At 45.5% G+C, this 6,455-nt stretch overlaps 1 protein-coding gene and 1 pseudogene across 2 annotated transcripts in view; one reads left to right on the top strand and one right to left on the bottom strand.

The window, feature by feature from the left end:
* The window catches only part of CDH11 (cadherin 11), an 86,814-nt gene that overhangs the window by 11,504 nt on the left and 68,855 nt on the right, over window positions 1–6,455 (top strand). The gene's annotated exons all lie outside the window — the stretch shown is intronic.
* LOC112478282 lies at window positions 2,888–3,009 on the bottom strand (annotated as a pseudogene).

The raw sequence follows: 6,455 nt of genomic DNA, 5'->3' as shown, positions 1-6,455 counted from the left end.
GGCATTCAAAGAAACAGATGATAAACACACGCTGGTCTTTGGAAGAAGCGGTGATTGGCCAGGCAGAAGCCATGCTTTTTCTAAGCACCTCCTTGTGTGTTCAGCCCTGAGCTGAGGTGCCGAGGGAAAGGATATGCAGGAAACATGGCTTTTGACCTCTAAGAACATACCAGCCATTTGGAAAGGCCAGGAGATTTCAGCTGTCAATCTGGGACCACAGAGGGCCATGCGTCCAATGCTTGACACGCTGGTGCTAACTTTTAAGTTCAGGAGTAATTCATTGTGGACTTGAGAGATTTCTTAGGCCTTGAAGAATAGCAGGATGTTGATTAGTAAACTATGTTCTAAATATAGTAGCTGCTAATGGCTATGGTTTTGCTTTTCTGGGAGTAAGGAAAATGTTATGGAATTAGATAGTAGCAGATTGATACAAAACTTTACAGATATACTAAAAACACTGAATTATACACTTTAAAGGGGTGGAATTTACGATATGTGTATTATATCTCAAAGCTGTTATTTTTTTAACTACTCTATGAATTCTACACTGCTGAATTATAGTAAATTTTATTATATGTTCAGAGAATTGGGCTTCGGTGGAAAAGAGAAAGGGGTGAGGCAAACTAACATTGGTAGGAAGGAAACATACACCCATTTTACAGGTGTGGAAATGAAGAGTCAGATGTCCATGGCTTGCCCCAAAAAACCACGGAGCTAGTAAATAATGGGGCTGGGACTTCACCTCTAGCCCTTCTGACTCCAGTGCCCAGAAAACAGCAGATCTGGAATGACAACAATGATGGCAGTGATTTGCCTCTGCAGGATGTCCTCACCCTTTCCCTCATCGGTTCTTAAGCATCCCGTGAGGAACAGTATGGGTGTGTGCGTAGCTGCAGAGGTGGGGGGTGTCTTAGGGGAAGGGGCACGGAGAGAAAGGAGGCCAGGTCTGTTTTCCAGGCTGCACGAAGAATACTGCATTCTCTTTTCCTGGCATTCAAGATGTTTCCATCCCACGTAGGGCTCTGTCTCTCCCTGGACTTTTATGTGCACCCTATTTCCCCAGTGCAAGCCGAATTTCTAAGTGAAACCATAGGGAAGTGGGGTCCACAGATCTTTAGAAACAAAGCTTGGAATTGGGTGTCCTGTTCATTAAATACAGAGGTAAATGCTGCTTCTTTTCTGCTCCCTAGAAGCAGATATGCATTTCTATTGTAAAGCACATGTCTAGATTAAAGCCACTTAGATCCTTATCTCTCTTGCGGTTAATAAGAAAGCGTTTGATGTCATTCTCAGCTAACTGGTGTAAATAATGGGTCAAATTCTCATCCTGTTGGACAGGATGGAAATCTGACTCAGGACTGGTAAATACTGTTGCATTTAATTTATTTTCACGAGGACATTTTCTTCCCCAGCAGACAGTGGAATAACAGCATCCTGGGAAACAGCTTGTGGAGGAATCACAATGCATTAACCTAAGCAGTGAGATCAAAACAAAAGCTCTGTGTGCGATCTCTCCTGCCAGAGCCCAGATCCAGGCAGGCCCCACTGTTTGGCTGCATTCAAGTAGCGTAAATAAAATTAGATCTTCAAGGAGTTAAAAAGGCACTGAGATTTATGAAATGGAAATCTTTCTCAAGCAGCAGACATCCTCTTTCTCTATTTCATTACAGTTTTGTTAGTTTTAAAGGAGCTAAATGAAAAAATTTTTTAAAAGATTAATTCTTAAAGATTATTGTAATCACCCAATAATCAGTGTCTACTCTATAGGGATTTCATGACAACTGAAGGAGGTATGACCTCTACTGCATTTAGACCCGTGCGATCCTAAATAGGACTCAGTGTGGTGGTAGTGATGGTGATGCACGAGTCCATACAATTTCAGTGGAGACAGCGGTTCACAATGACTGATCGAATCCAGGTCACAGCCAGGTTTTTATAGCATGTGCATGCAGTCTTACACTAGAGGGCTAGCCTCCTCTGGAGCTGGCCTGAATATCCACTTGTGAAGGTGGCTGAACAGGCATGACCTCCTTTACTTCTGCCGAGGCTCTGCTGGCCACAGGCTAGTTACCATAGGCAGGGTGCTCCTCTTTGCAGAAGGGTGGCGCCTGTGAAAATGTCCCTCAGAATACAGAAGAACAGTGGTGTCACAGGAAGGGCCAGCTGTCTTGGGTTGGCATTTCGGTTCTGCTTCTGTGTAACTGTGTGATTTCGAACACAACAGTTACTTCATGTTTTGTTGTTGGTCTTGTTGTTGTTGTTGTTTTTAATTAATCCATATCTGCAAAGTCTTTTTGGCCATATAAGTTACCACATTCAGAGGTTCTGGAAGTTAGTATGTGTACATCTTTAAGGGAGGGGGCATTATTCTTCATCATAGGACCATTGCAAAGATCAAATGACATAATGCGTATGAAATACTTAGCACAGTTCCCAGCACATAGTAATAACTCAATAAATGTTTATTCTCTTCCTTCGAATTACTGATAATCACATGTGCATGCATACCTCCAGGAGACAGCTAGGGGTTACCACGGTCGTAATTCCCACAGCTCTGCACTGTAGCAGGACCAGTCTCCCTGTCTGACAATGGCTGGAGGCTTCCTCTCATCTCAGCTCTGGAAGGAAGCCAGTCTGCAGAGATAGTTTCGTCTGAATAATGCTTCCTCCAGCAGTGGTTAGCTTGGCCAAGTTTTGCCTCTTTTCTAAGCCTCAGCTTGCTTGTTTGTTAACTGGGGTAAAGAGGGAGGGGCCTGGCTCCGGGTTCCCACTTACACTGAAAATCTAGAAACTACAATAATTTTTTTTTTAAGGCAAGGCAATGCTTAGTTGACCTCACAGATTGCAAGGACCTTGTCAGCTTACAATCCCTTATTTTTATTTTTTACGCCTATAGCACCTGGTCTTCCTAGGTGGTGGTCTCCCATCCAAGTACTAACCAGGCCCAACCCTGCTTAGCTTCCGAGATCAGACGGGATCGGGCTTGTTCAAGGTGGCATGGCCGTAGACTAGAAAGTACAGTAATTGATCACAGGTGAATCAAAAAATGTGCACATTGGTGTGAAGGTGTGCTTATTGGCCTCTCGGGAAAAATGGCCCATTACAAAATAACAGCAGCAATGGAAACAAGTCTCACCCTCTTTAGCCACCTATGAATCTACACAGGGGTTCCTAACTGTGGGAACTCTTGGCTCAGGGCAGGCTATGCGATTCCATACGTGGCAGGCTGGCACTTGGCATTGTAACAGGTGGACCAACAGACAAGTGAGGATTTGAGTTCAGGCTTCCAAGCTTGAAGCAGGGGCTGAACTGTTTCTATTTTGAAGACAACATTGTTCATAGATCCAGGATTGAAGAGAAGAAAAGTGGGAAGGGGAAGAAGCCTACTATGTGTCAGACACATGCTGGCTGCTGCTTCCGTTTCATTTAATTCTCACACTTGGCCCTGTGCAGGAAAGCCCTTTAGCTCCATTTTTCAAATGAGAATACGGAGCCTAAGAAAAATTGAATAATTTGCCTGATGCCTCCCAGCTGGTAAGTGGCACGAGAAGAGGGAAATTGAATTAATACTTCAAATCCCAAACGGAGCTTAGCTATAACAGCAGGCCCTGCCTCAGCTCAGGCCCTGCCTGAGCGATCGGGTCTTCTCTCTGTGTGATGCTGCACGTCGTAGGCCACGCTGTCAGCCCCCTCGAATGTCTCCACTCTCTCTCCCTAATGGACGGAAACCCAAGGCCACAGTATATTTTGTTTCAGCATTTTCTCTTTCACCCCAAGTTCTTGCAAAAAAACATCTGCCGCCTTCTTTTCAGCCCTCTGTCTTCTCATCTCAGATTCCCCCTTTTCTAAATTATTTCGGACAGAGAGACCAGTGATGGATGTTCACAAACAGAGACTCCCGCATCCCAGTGACCCCTCTCCCCTTCACAGTTCCCCTCCCATGGGGACGGGACACCACCTGTGGCACCGTCTTCACTGGCGATCTCTCTGGAACTCTTTTGGGGTCTGTGTTTTAAGTCATTTTAGACATCGCAAGAGCACTGTCCTGGGAGAGTAATGGGAGCTCATCGAAGTTACCCAGAGACAAGATGCAAGCAGAATGTGAGGGGACCTGCCACCCAGGATGGGTCTTGGTGAGCAGCGACGGTGGCTCTGATGACAGGGGTCTGCGTTTCCCTGGAGACTCAGTTTCTCTGTCAGGATACTTGGGTGCCTGGGTTTAAGTATTTGCACAAAATCTATCTCTAAAAACCACGGTCCCCACGGAGCAGGAACACGGCAGGCACCTTACAAACAACAGATGCAGCATCAGATCAGGACCTCTAAGAGTCCTGAGCAGAATGAAGGAAAGCCTTTAATGAAGCACACCTCACATTTCTGACCTGGTACAAGCCACAGCAAAAGTCAGGAAGCTCTCGGGGTAGAGAAAAAACAAATGCACAGACACCATAGGATTTTTTTCTCTGTGAGAAAGGCTGTACTAACTGGGCCGTCCACCTTACAGCTGAATTGTTAAAAGTGAAATCTAAGATCAGACAGTCAGGGGTCACTAGCTGTGTGACCTTGAGCGAATTACTGAACCTCTCGGAGCTTCAATTTCTCCATCTATAGAGTGGGGGGTAACATAGTAAGAACCCATAGGGCTGTGTGCAGATTAACGAAATAAAGCATGTAGAGTGTTCAGCACCATATTCAGCATGGAATAAGGACCAGTAATTGTGATGCACCATCATCATCGGCTATTAATCAGCTCTGTCCTGGACACGAGGCGCAAAGCCGAGCTGACCGAAGGTCAAATTTGGGGTTGATTTTGGAGCTGTCCATTCCCCTGTGGAAACTGTGTTCCCACTCAAGGCAAGTTTCTCAGCCTAAGCCCTACTCTCCGATAGCAACCTTCATCCTCATGGCTATCTCTGGACACGACAAAGTATAACTTATTCCTTCGTTCTCCATCCATAAAACGAGGATAATAAGAACCCTCACCTTTGTCAGCTGATGTGTAAAATGAGCTAATGTTTGTGAAAGCGCCTTGTAAATTACGGAGTGCTATAAAGTATGAGTTTTTATGATTCCTGTCCTCTAGATATTTCATAAACAATGCTGAAAATGAAAGGCACATACTAGTGGTATTCAAAAAGCATTTATGCCTTTTTAAGTATATAGCTATACACTATCAGCAGATGGGTCTGATAACACTGTCTTCAATCTGATTTAAATATTAGTAACCCCCCCGCTGAGAGCGACTTTCTAGCAGGGACAGTGCCGCAGGTAGGGGGGTATAATGGTTAGCTGTGACAGTGGTTCCACTGGGTTTGAAGACCACCTACTGATGTGCTTTGTGACTCTGTGACTTTGTCCTGAATTATCAGAGATCTTCTAAGCCTTACTCTTCTCACCTGTAAAATAAAGATAGTAATATCTTCCTCACTGAGTTATTGTGAAGAGAAACAAGGTAATGTGCCTGCTGGGCACATTACAAAGTGCAGGTGACCTGGAAACCAACTAATGCAGCACCCCTGTCCCTCTGACTGACAGGTGTTCTCTTTCACCTCAGGTCCCTGATTGAAACCCTAATCAGGGTTAGTGTCCTGGCCATCAGCTGGGCTCCTAGCAGCCTCGCCAAGGTCCCTGCCACCCCGGCTGAGCAGCCCACCTCCAAGCACATTGCTCATCCTGCTGACCTTCAGGCCTCCAAGGTCAGTGCCAGCATGGCCAGGTCTTTGCAGATTCCAGTGCCTTCTCTTTATAAATCTGTGTGGGGCGGGATTTTGGGTGGAGGGTGATGTAGACTGGAAGACAACCTATTAAAGCCAATGTGAAGAGCCTGAATTCCTGGCATGTCCCTCCAATGGTGAAGACTCCAAGGACCCTAAATTACTAGCCAACTCCATTTGCACAGACCAGATACAGCCATCAGCCATGTTAACACTGCTTCGATGAGAAACCAGAAAATGTAAGATTGACCTTAACACTACCAAGTTCTAGGGGCCAAGGCTTTGATGCCGATAAGGAGAACAGGCAGTATTCTGTAAGGACTTACTCTATGCCACACACAGTATCTAGCACTTCACAAGAATTACCTTATTTACTCATCACAGCCACCGAAGGAGAACTATTATATACTATTACCCCGTTTTTCAGATGAGGCCACATGATAAGGAAGAGTTTTTTTGAACCTAGTGCCCCTGGCCACAGCAGAACCCACCAGCTCACAGGGTGCAAATGGTCGGGGAAGGTGACGCACATGTCACAGTGGGCTGTGCTCCAGTCTAGCTCAGCCTGCACTTTAACCTTCCCCCATGTGTTCATGTCCTAGGACTGCCACAGAAACAAAGTACCACAAACTGGGTGGCTTAAACAACAGAAATGTATCGTCTCACAATTCTGGAGGCCAGAAGTCCAAAATCAAGATGTCATTAGAGTTGGTTTCCTGTGAGGGCTGTGAGGGAGAATCT

Source organism: Pteropus alecto, unplaced genomic scaffold, assembly GCF_000325575.1.
Source record: "Pteropus alecto unplaced genomic scaffold, ASM32557v1 scaffold42, whole genome shotgun sequence".
NCBI classification, from domain to species: Eukaryota; Metazoa; Chordata; class Mammalia; order Chiroptera; family Pteropodidae; genus Pteropus; species Pteropus alecto.
The sequence above is the reverse complement of the archived record's forward strand: the minus strand, read 5'-3'. Positions and strand labels throughout refer to the sequence as shown.